We start from the raw sequence: 12602 nt of genomic DNA, 5'->3' as shown, positions 1-12602 counted from the left end.
AACAGAGGCCATCTTGCTCCAGAGTCTGTGCTTTTAGCCACTAATTAGCTAACTCTCAACAACACAAAGAGGTGCCTCTATCCTCGGGCACTTACCTGTGTGGGGGGAGAGAGGTAACACGGCGCCTCAGCAACTCAGCCGGAAGGAGCAGAGGTGCACAGAACCAGCGGTAGGAACCCTAGCCTCGGCACCCAGGGGCCCCGTCCCCAAGCGTGTTGCCTCCCATCCACTCGACTCTCAGAACAATTATGAGGGTAAAGTAAGGTTGAATGTCAGGGACATGAGTGCACCCACTATTTTGGTGGGCACACAGCAGATCCTCAATAGGGGTAGGTTAGTTGTGTAAAGGAACAAAGGACAGAATCCAAACCAGCTAATAAGAAGGCTTCAGGAACTTCCCTTTGGCAATGCCTTATACTAGTTCAGAAAGGATTCCAGGTTAGCTCTAGGGAAGTCTGCCCAACTCCAATCCCACACAGCCACATTAACAAAGATCTGTGAGCCTGGCACGGCTCATAGTGAGAATCTTGGGGTATGGAGAGATAGATTATGGAGGGGGTATAGAGATGGGGCTGATCCAGGGGCACCTACAGAAGAGGTACTCAGGTAGCCTGGAGGGTACCAATGAGAGGAGGGAGAACAAAACCTAGCTTTCTCTGGTTGGTCATGACACAGACTGCCTCTGGTTCTTAAGACTTAACCACAAGAGGCCCTGAATCTTCTGTGATCTTCAGAGGGGGCAGTTTGACCCCAGTGGGACAGTTTGTTATTTGAACAGGGAACTCCTAGTAAGAAGGCACAGCTCTGCTGAGCCCAAGTTTTGCTGGCAGCCACCAAGAAGCTTAGAATTCATTCATGCATTCACCCATGCACTCATTCATTCATTCATCAGCTATTTATTGAGTCACGGATGTGCCACGCACAGTGCTGGGCTCAGAGGACATGTAATGGCAAAAACTTCACAGTATTGCTTTGTGCTCTAGCAAGAAAGAATCTGGGAGAAGGGGCAGAGACACATCTATGATCAGAACAAGAGCATGGCCAACACACCCCCATGAGAATCAAGAATGTATGCAGTCATTCATTTGTTCATTAATTCATTCAACCATGAGATGCTCGTTATGGCACATACATGGCACGCACTTCTATAACAACATGGTGTCTGTGACAGCTGAGACCATCTCAGTGATCTTCCCTGATGAACCCCCGGGGTCTTAAACTGTGCCAGCGCATAGTAAGTGCTCGATAAATATTTGCTGACTGAATAAACATTAAGAAATATTATGGAATTGTTCCTTAAAGAGTGATGCCTGCATGACTGCCTCCATCTGGGGCTCACCTGGGGTTCCTGCTACACAGGCAGATACAGGGGTTTACCTCAGACCCATAAGGCAACCACCTGGGGCTCTTCTCACTGAACCAGGACCCAAGGCGCATCTTATGCCCACCCAAGTCTGAGTTCAATCCTCACATTGTTAGCCCCTTTTTGCATGCAAGGATGCGACAGCTCAAAAAGGTCAAAGCCTGTGGTCATGCTTCCATATAAAGGAAGTGGCAGTGTCGGGATTAGAATCCAGGCCCATCTGTACCACTCTGTTGTTTCCTTGCCCACCCCAACCTTGGCAATCAGACTCCACAGAACCCATGCAGCCACCTCCCAATTCAGCTTAGAAACCTTGAAGGATTACATTTTTCAACCGATGGCACCGAGTTGCGGAAAATCCATGGGGCTCCATGTTATATGAAAGGATTAGGAAACTCATCAAGCAGAGCTCTACAGCTTCCATTCTTTTTTTCATCCTTCCCCCTAAAAGTACTTGTACATGAGAAAAAAAAAATCCAACTAGGATATGAAAAATCTCCAACTGTTCTGCCCTGAGTCATATCAGAATGCCTCTTATTTAACCCTGCACTGTCTCTTTCTCCTTCCTAATTAGCTGTGGCTGTTAATGACTGCCGAATGTGCTTTGATCATCAAATAGCAAGTTAGTGGTGGGGCGGAGCAGGAGGGGGCATCCGAGTGGTGCATGTTGCAAGGTGGGTGGGGAGGGCTAGTGGAAGCAAAGAAGGCCAAGAGGGCGGCAGGAGGCCACTGGCTGTGTCTTTGTCACCCAGGCCCCTGGTTCCCTCTGTGCCACTGTTCCGTTATCCCAGGCAGTAGGAATGGTTTCTGCAAAGGGTGGGAGGAGGGAATGTTGTCGCAGAGCTGTGGAAAGGGAGGCCAGATAGAGTGAGGCAATTATAATGAACAACTCCTCACTACTGAGTACTCACCACATGCCAAGAGCTCTGCTCAATGTTTTACCCTCGTCACCACATGGAACTTGCAATACCATGAGATAGGCATCACCATTCCTTTTTTACAGATGGAGAAACTGAGGCTTGCTCAAAGTCTTGCTCAAAGTCACAGAGCTCGTAAACAGGGGAGCAGGGATTTGAATCTGGGCTGATTTCACCGAGAAGGCCCTAAAAGGTCACAACAGAACTTCCACCTACAGATGGGGAAACTGAGGCCCATAGCCAGTGCAATGGAGAAGAGGTTGGTTCCAGGCTGCACAGCTGAGATATGCATATAATCACTTTTCTGACAACTTCCCAAAGGCAGGAACTAGGTCTCACTGTCTTTAATACCACATACAGCAGAATGCAGGGTTATACAAAGAGTAGGAGCTCAATAAACATCTGCCACTCAACTCCAAGGGATATCAAGATTGAGAATCACTTGGCCACTGAATACCCCATCTTTTTTTTGGATGTCCCAACTTTGAATTTAGAAACCCAAGCTCCAGTCCTGGGCCTGTCACCAACTTGCTATGTGACTCTGTGTGGGTCTCTTTCCCTCTCTGGGCCTTGGCTTCCCCAACCGTAACACGAAAGGGGTGGACTGGAATGAACTAGATATTTGACAATCAAGGCTCAGGAGCTCCTCCAGTAAGGAGAATTCCACACCAATCTCCTGTTCCTCAGAGACCCATTTAACACTGGCTCCCAGGGCTTACTTAAAAACTTTTATGGATAGAGAAGCTCTGTTTACCTGTCATCCACCATGCTGGCTACCTTTGTACACTCTCTGAACACAGCACCAGAAGTTCCAGAATGTTCCAGGTTCTTCCTGCCAAGATGTTTCCAGACGGTGGCAGAGGCAGGTACTTCAACACAGCCCCCATATCCACCCCTCACCTTCCCCAAAGGAGAAAGCAATTACCAAGAAGAGAACAGGCTCCTAGCTACTAATTGAGGAATTACAGATGTTAAATTATAGGTGTACCCAGGGAGGGGCTGTTCTAGAAATCTGGTGAACGATGGGAACGTGGACTGCTAGATAATTTCTGGCTTTGGCAGAAAGTGAATATTTGGATGTGGAGCCCGGCAACTAACATGGGACTGGGAATTCAACAGACTGTGAAAAGTATCTCCAAACACTAGAAAACATGTCTGCACCTCCCGTTTGACAGGTGATTGCTAAAATGACAACAAAAGCCACCATTTATAAAGCGCTGACTATGTGCCAAGCGCTGCACCAGGGCCATCAACAACAATCTCATGTCATCCTGATAACAACTCTGTGAACTGACATCATCTACTCAGTGTTGCAGAAGGAAGAAAAATGCTTTATCAGAGCAGAAACACTTGCCCAAAATTACATCAGGAATTAAAGGCTCGTTTACCTAAAAGTTAGGATATTCCAAATCCCTACTACTATGTTGTGGCTTCACTCAGAGTCTGTTGGCTAAGGTCACACAGTCAACCAGGACCTGGAAGGGACGTGAAGTCACATTTGTTGCCTCCCACGATGGACTCTTACAGTCTATATCAGTAGTTCTCAACCAGGGGCGATTTTGACCCCCAAAGTTGGTAATGTCTGGACACGTGCTTGGTTGTCACAGCTGGGGGTGGGGATGGGGCTACTGGCATCTGGAGGGTAGAAGCCAGGGGCTTCTCAACAACCTACAGTGCACAGGACAGCTTCCCACAACAAGAACTATCTAGTCCCAATGCCAATGTTGCCATGACGTGAAACCTTGGTCTACACCACAGTGCCTCTCAGGGAAGGCACACAGATCCCTTAATCCATTGTCCTGATTGGGAGGGAGAAGAAATGAGGCATCAAGCGGTCCTGGGCTGGAGTCCAGGCGTGGCCGACTGATTGTGAAGTTGGTGACCCTGGGCAAGTCACCTCTTCTCCCTGAGTCTTGATTTTACCATTTGTAGAACAGGGATGACAAAAATAATACCTACTTCATGGGGTTGCTGCAAGGATAGGAGATTAGTTCAGTGGCTGGCACATGGTCAGTGCTCAAGGTGTGTGACTCTTTAAATCTTAATTTTCCCATCTGTAAAATGGGACAGTAGCGTTTGCCTTGGTATGACCCTCCAGCCTTTTTCCTCTGACACTGTTGTATAGAAGTCACGTTTTACCAGATCGCCTAGTTACCAGATGCAACAGCTCAGAGAAGCAGCTACTACAGACAGCTACTAGACCAGTAGCAATTTGTGTGAATAAGAAATGAACATTTTGTGTCAAGCTGCTGAGTTTGTCTGTTACTGCAGCATAACACACCCTAACCTGACTAATCTATCAAAGTTATAAGGATGACAACAGCAGCTAACATGTATTATGTACTTTTAGGTTCTAGGCACTGTGCTAAGAACTTTACGAGGAAACTGAAGCTCACAGAATTAAAGTCATCTGTCCAAGGTCCCATAGCTAGTAAGTGGCAAAGCCAGGATTCAAATTCAGAATTGTTAAAGAAGAGCCAAGCTCTGAATTGTATTCAGCTAGTTCTACCTATACCCTGTTTTGTTTTGTTTTGTTTTTTCCTCAACCTAGAAAGGATATAAGATACTGAATCTATGTGTAAAAAACAGAAGTAAAAATTTTTCACAAAATTTGCACTTTTTAACACTTGGTAATAACATGTGTTTTGGGATCCTCCTTCCAATGGAGCAGGGCCATCTGACTAGAAACTGATGCTGGAGAAAAGCCACTCTCCTCCACACCATGTTCTCGTATCTGTGTGGTGCGTTCACTACTGTTTATGGCGCAGACCTTATGATAAATGTTTGATGAGTCAAACGGGGTGATGAGCACTTAGGATTCAAGAAATGGATTCCACCCATAACAGGAGATTCATGCCAACTTCTAAAAGGATGAGTTGATCAAAAGCTACTGGGACCCTGAATGCAGGCTGGCCGAGCAGCCTCCTTTATGAGCGAGAATCCACAAGACAAGAAAGGCATCTACTGGGAATCTCAACAGCTACCACATTACAGACCTTGGGGAGGTCACTTGAGTTCTTCCTATTTCAACTTATTCATCTGCGAGATGAGAGATTAAATAATACTCCCTGGACATCCTCAGACTGCTATCATAGGTATCCATGAGAAGAAACTTGTATTAGTTATCTATTGCTGCATAACAAATAGCCCCACAAATTAGTGGCCTGAGACCACAAATATTTATTGTCTCACACAGTTTCTGGAAGTCAGGGATGTAAGAAGGACTTAGCTGAGTGGTTCTGGCTCAGGGTCCCTCGTTAGTTTGGAGTCAAGCCACTGGCCAGGAGTGCTGTCTCATCTGCACGCTGGAAGATCTGCTTCCAAGTTCACTTAACATGGTTGTGGGCAGGTTTCAGTTCCTTGCTGTCAGTGGACTGGAGGCTTCAGTTCCTCGCCACATGGGCCTCTCTATAGAACTGCTTAAGGGTCTTCAAGACATGGTGGCTGGCTTACCCCAGAGTGAATGCTCCAAGAAAGGGAGACAGTGACCAAGAAAGAAGCCGCAGTGTCTTTTGAAAACTGATCTCATTAGTAACACTATCACTTAGCTATATTCTACTTGTCACACAGACCAACCTGGTACAGTATAGAAGAGGACTTCACAATGGCGTGAATCCTAGAAGGGGGTCATCTTGGAGGCTGCCTACTGGCATTTGACTGCCTTGGCAACTATTAAGCACTAAACAAACACCAATGATGATGATGACAGCAACCATGTACTGAGATCCTACTATGTGCACTGTGCTACATGTTCCTCATGCACTTACCTAGATATAAACTCTACCACACTGTGGAGGGAAGTAATATTATTGGCCCCATTTTACAGAAGAGGAAACTAAGGCATAAAGAAGCTAGTCATCTAAACAAAGTTACACAGCAAGTGAGAGGCAGAACCAGGATTCAAACTCGCAGCTCTCAGATTCCACAACTCACTTAACCAGGAGTGGTGAGCTGGAGCTGGCCTGTCCTGGCCCTCCAGAGAAAACTGGACTCTTCAGGAGCCAGCTGTGAGCCAGTTGATAAACATAGTCATTACTAAAAATTAAATTATATAAACTTACAATTAAATAAATCATATTAAAAGCAAAGGTAATAAATATTCAAATCTCATCACTTCATTATTACTTTACTACGTTTTGCTAGTATCTATGGTCTTGAGGTCATTTATGTCCATTGTGTCCAGATGGTGAAAATACTATAGAACAGCAATCAACTGCCCATCTTTTCCCAGCTCTGTGTCCAGTGACAGCTATTTGGTAGCTTGCAATGGGCTGTGGTGGAAATATTTACACCACAGGGTTGGGCAAATGCTACAGATCAGGGTTGTTCCTCACAAAGACCTGGTTGTTAACATTTACCAGTACACCACTGTAACTAACCTAATGCACGATTTGTCTTGTAAGGAATTCTCATGACTAGTCCTTACTAAAGACCCATTCTTCATGAAATCCCAAAACATAACATTCCTGTGATATATATCAATCCAGATTTCCTTCCTGAAATTCCTGACTTCCTGATGAGGAAGCAAGAAGCATTTGTCTGAACAAAACATCTGAGATTTGAAAACGCTGAAAGAGAGAGAGAAAGTAAGAAGAACAAAGGGGCCCTGGATCACAAAGAGGGAAATGAGCTTATTTAACCCTTGCGGACCTCTCAGAGATGCAGACAAAATGTATACACTCAGACCCCGCCACTGCAGGGTCATTTCTGATAGCCCTAAATGGGAAATGACCCAAATGGCCAGCCAGACTGGTTAATAAATGAGGGAGTGTATGAACAGCCGCATGCTGCACGGCCATTAAGAGTGTTTACTAAAGACAAGTAAAACTATTACATTTTTTAAAAGGATATAAGAGACACAGAGTTGGCAATTTTGTTTGGGAGAGGGAGGAAAAAAGACAGGAAGGAAATACATTCGAATGTCATGAGTGCTTTTCATCAGTGTCAGAAGAAAGGGTGGATTTTGTTTTCTTTATGTTTTTCTACATTTTCCAAACATAAAATGAGCACATCACATCCCACTTAGGTTAGGGAGAAGGGAAAGTAGATCAAAAGGTAGTAATTTTAACAAAAGCAGCCAAGCCCTTTATACTGCTCTTTGTCACTCCAGGTCTCTCACAGAGGCACCTACTCCAGGGCCCAGCCTTTGGCCCTGGCTAGATCCATAAAGGGACCATTGTTCTCCGGGTGACATCATTCTGCTGCTAGAAGAGTGAAAAGGAGACCTGAAATTGGGTGAGGCCAGCCCAAAAGAAAGCAGCCTGTCCTGCCTGCTTGACACCAAAGCAGAGGATGAAGTGACATCATGCTGGCCCTTGGGGATGGGTTTAAGTCCAACACCTCAGCTCCACACCCAAAAGGTGCGGCCCAAGGCTGGGGCACCTGGCAGGACTCTGGCGTGCAGTGGCAGGCAGTGTCCAGTACAGACAGCAGGAGATGGGGGAGGGGCAGTTGGCTCCAATTCCTCTGAAGCCCTGGTCTCCAGAAGAAATAGAACAACCTGTGCCTGGCACACAGTAGGTGCTCAATAAGTAGTAGCTGCAGTTGTTACTCCACTCTTCTCTTCCAGCACTCCATACAGTGGCACAAGTCTGGTGATAGCACTTCCTTGCTCAAAACCCTCCAATATCAAACTCTAACATCGTTGCCAGAGCCCCACAAGCCCTACATGACCTGGCCCCTGCCCACCTCCCTGAATTCATCTTCTACCTTCACCCATGTACTCGCTCTGCTACAGCCACTCTGGACTCTTTGCTGTTCCTCAAACATACCAGGCACAGTCCAGCCTCAGGGCATTTGCACTTGATGTTCCTGCTGTCTAAATATTCTTCCTCCAAACCTTCTAGGCTCATTCCCTCATTCATTCAGATCTCTACTCCCTTGTCACTTCCCGAGAAGACTTTTCTGACCACTCTTTCTGAAATACACTCCCACCGGTCCCCATACCATTACATTTTCCTCCAGAGCCTTAATAATTATCCAAGAGTATCTTGTTCATTCATTCATTTAATTGTTTAACATGTTCCTGTGAGCCTTGTGAGGGCAGAGACCCTGTCTGTCTGTCTTATCGTCCAGTGAGCACAGTACCTGGCACAGAAGAGGTACTCAATAAAAAATTCTTAATGAATGAATAAATCGTTATTATTACCATTATAGCTCAGATTTTCCATCCTGCCCTCCATGAGGAAAGAACTCACACTGCCCTGGGCTGGAATCCTGGTGTCATCTCTTAGAAGGTATATACCAGGGCCAAATCACTTATCCTCCCTGGGCCTCAGTTTACCCATCTATGATATGGAGGTGGTGCCACAGGGTGGAAACAAAAATAAAGAAGAGTGGAGTTCAGGAAGGCAGATACTCCGTGAGCTCCTAGCCACTCTTTCAGGCACTGGTGATACCAAGGTAAACCAGAACGACAAAAACTCCGGCCCTCACAGACCTTCCATTCTAGAAGAGGAGACAGCATACAACAGTAAACAAGTGACATGAAATAAGTGCTGGGAAGAAATAACAAGGATGCGGTGGAGAGAACAGAGGGGATTTGCTCAGCTGGGCTGTCAGGAAGCCTGTCTAAGGAGACATAGGGAGGGCAAGGGCATTTCAGACAGAGGAGACTGTGAGGACAAAGGCCCTGGGTCTGGAAGGAGCATGGGGTGACTGACGAAGAGCCAGAGGTCAGAGTGGTAGGAACCGAGTGAACTTGGAAGACAGAGGTAGGAACTGAGCTCACGGGGAAGCAGGCCAGGTCACAGGGTGAGAAGACTCGGCTTTCTAAGTCTGGGGTGAAGCAGCAGAACGACTTGACCCCTCGGGCTGTTGGGTAGAGAATGGACTGGATGGGGAGGAACCAGAGTGGAAGGCACGAGGAGGATGCAGTGGGCTGAGCAGTGGCCCCCCCAAAAGACATGTCTACATCGAACCCCTAGAACTTGTGGACAGGACCTTACTTGGAAAAAAGGTCTTTGCAGATGTAATTAAGTTAAGGATCTTGAGGTGAGATCATCACGTGGGCCCTAAATCTTTTGACAAGTGTCCTTAAAGAGACAGAAGAGGAGAAAATAGAGAAGAGGACAAGGCCATGTGACCATGGAGGCAGAGACTGGAGTGATGTAGCCACAGGCCAAGGAATACCTGGGGCCACCAGAAGCTGGAAGAGGTGGGGAAGGACCCTCCCCTAGAGCCTTCAGAGGGAGGTGTGGACTGCTGACACCTTGATTTCAGACTTCTCGCCCTCAGAACAGGGAGAGAGAAATTTCTATTGTTTTAGGCCACCATGTCTACGGTAATTTGTTACAGCAGCCCTAGGGCACTAAAACTGAGGAGCTAATACTGGCCCCAGACCTGTGACTCCACCTCTCCATGCTTCTAACTTTTCATCCATGAAACATGGGGCTACACCCCATTTCCTATAAGGGCAGATTCGATGAGACCAGTTCTTGGCAAGTAGGAGGGGCTCAATGTATGTGGGACCCTTGCCCTTCTTCCCACACTTAGGTCACTGGGAGAATACTCCAGCTACAATGACTGCGCCCCTCACTAAACTATATACAGCAGTGGTTCTCAAACAGGGATGGGGGGTAGTGATTTAGCCCCCAGGAGATACTTGGCAATGTCTGGAGATGTTTTGGGTTGTCACTACTGGAGATTGGGGTGCTACTGGCATCTGGTGGGTAGAGACCAGGGACGACCCTACAGTGTGCAGGACAGACATCCTGTCTCCCCAGCCCCTACTGCCATTAAGAATCATCTGGCTCAAGATATCACTATTGCTGAGGCTGAGAAACTCTGACATACAGCAATAGTTTGAGGTTACAGATAGTTTCTTGATATTTTAAGACTGTTCCCTCATCTATGGCATGTACAAGACATGGGTACATGCTGATGTGTTCTATCATCTGCCCCACTAGAAGGCAGTTCTGTGAAGGCAGGAATTCTGTCTGTTTTCTTCAGTCTTTTCTCCAGTGCTAGCACTATTGTAGGTGCTCAATAAATACTGGTTGAATGAATGTGAAGACACACAAATCATATGGACCTCATGCTTAGCATGGGGCCTGGCACACAGCAAATGCTCCCAAAAGGTCAGCCAGGTTCTTCCTCCCCTTTCCTAAGCTGCCAGTCTGGCCTTCTAGCAGGTGGGACTCACATTCACACAGAGTGTGAACGCCCCAAAGGCAACGTGGAACAAACACTCGTCAAGTACCTCCTGCATGCCACGGCTGTGCTGGCTCCTCATCAACTCTGTCCCTTTGAACCACACACCAGACAAGTCTCAGTTGAATCCCCATTTTACAGATGAGGACACTGCGGCTAAAAGAGGTGATTTAACTTGCCTGAGGTCACTCGGCCTGCACAGGTGGATCTGAAACTCGGGCCCAAGTCTGTCTGGTTCCAAAGCCCTCTTTGTGCAGCACCCCGTGGCCCTAGACACCCCCTACTTCCCGCTTTTATTCCAACCTTGACCTCAGTGGCATTGCCATTGTTCCTGGGCTCTGGAATGTTCTGCCTGGCCTCTAATTGGAGTCCACCTCGTCTCCTTGGCTAAACCCAGCATTTCAGGCTTCTTTCTCAGGCTCACACTGAGCTGCAGCACAAACGTGCCTCTTCCTGCCTTTGTAGTTCAGGGACAAAGCATTTGCTTTCCCTCTTTCCCCTTTTACTCCTTGGCTGCAGAGACAGGCCATTAGCAAATTACTTCAATGCTGTCTTTAGAAAACATTTCAGGGCACGCCTTTGAGGTTTATTTTATGCTTCTAGATTGCTCTGAGTAAATACAAGCCTGAGGCAGGATTCTGGATGAACTGCATGGATTTAGATAAATCACGTACAAGTGCAAGGTCGGAAAGACTAAAATCCTGCCCCGCTCCCAACCTCAGACACAGATACTGCTGTTGTCCTGAACCCTTAAGTAATTGTGGATTTAGAAAGTTTCCTCCCATAAAATAAATATTTAAGTGAAGTCCCCGAGTAAAAGGGGCATATGTAGATTTTCCAGTTCATTGGAAATCTTTGAAGGAAGGGTTTGAGAGAAAAGGTGGGGTTGTCACAAGAGCTAACTTTTAAGGCACACACACCACATGCTAAGCTCAGCCACACCCACTGAGCGTTTACTGGCACATCATTGTACTGTCATCCCCATTTCACAGAGGAGGAAACAGAGGCACAGAGTAGGGGGAAGCCCACCAAAGGTCACACAGCTGGAAAGCGGCACAGTCAGGATCAGACCCCAGGCAGGAGGCCCCAGGTCCTGCATTTACTCCTCTGCAATAGTGCACGTTCCCATCCCAATTCTGCCCTCATCCTGACAAGGCAGAACAGCTCAGCACCCAGCAGATAGAAGGCACTTACAAGTGTGCACCTGCTATGTGCCTGGCACCGTATTGGGTGCTCACTGTGCCATCCTAACAAGCCCATGGTTCTCACTTGACAGAGGAGGAAACTGAGGCATAAGAACTGGTTCCCTCAGCCAGGATATGGCACATTTGATTCAAGCTATCAATGCCAATGCCAGCTGGTGTCTACCACTCAATAGATGCCAATGCTAAATGGGAACAAGCCTGGAGTCCAAATTAATTTAGCATGTATTTACACTATTGTAGGCACTGCAAAACAACAACGAACCACCCTGCCCTCCTAACTTCATTCATTCATTCATTCATTCAACTGGCTGGGGTGGCTGATCTTGTAGTGGCACCAACACGTTACACAGGGAAATGAGGCCTAGGGAATTCAGGCCAATGCCCAGGGTCACACAGCTCCCAAGGGTGGGGAGGAGAACATAAGCAGAGTGTGCATGTCACCAAACCCCATGCCCTTAACTGCAATGCCATGAGAAAGAACAAGAGTGAGAGACACAGAGACAGATCAAGACAGAGAGACACAGAGACACGAAGAGACAGAGACAGACAGAGAGAGACAGAAAGAATGAATGAGAGAACTTCTTTCCCTGTGCCAAGTCACACCTTCCAGAGGTTAGGCTGGGGGCTCTGTCTCATAAATTCAAGCCCCACTAATTTGTCCAGGGCCACAAAGGAGGCACATCCTGTTAACAAGACAGTTGTCATGCAAGCACTCAGCTTCCGGCTTGGGCACATGTCTGCTCTGGTTGCTGTGTGACCAGGGGTAAGTCACTGCACCTCTCTGGGCCAGCAGGGGGATGCTGAGTCCTCACACCTGGCAGGGCAGCTGTGAGCTCTCAGCAACCTCAAGTATACAGAGGGCCAGCTCAGGGCTCCCTCCTTAAAAGCTGGGTCCCTGAATGGACAACTGGCACTTGTGGCAAGGATGAACCCAGAGAAGGAGCTGGCTTAGCCCTTCGCATGTCC

The 12602-nt window shown here is 47.2% G+C and overlaps 1 protein-coding gene across 4 annotated transcripts in view; it reads right to left on the bottom strand.

Moving 5' to 3' along the window:
- Positions 1–12602, bottom strand: part of KIAA1671 (KIAA1671 ortholog) — a 134167-nt gene that overhangs the window by 49527 nt on the left and 72038 nt on the right. The window lies entirely within an intron of this gene.

Source organism: Cynocephalus volans, chromosome 2 (genome assembly GCF_027409185.1).
Source record: "Cynocephalus volans isolate mCynVol1 chromosome 2, mCynVol1.pri, whole genome shotgun sequence".
Classification (NCBI taxonomy): domain Eukaryota; kingdom Metazoa; phylum Chordata; class Mammalia; order Dermoptera; family Cynocephalidae; genus Cynocephalus; species Cynocephalus volans.
Note: the sequence above shows the minus strand (reverse complement) of the source record. Positions and strands in the feature narration are given on the sequence as shown.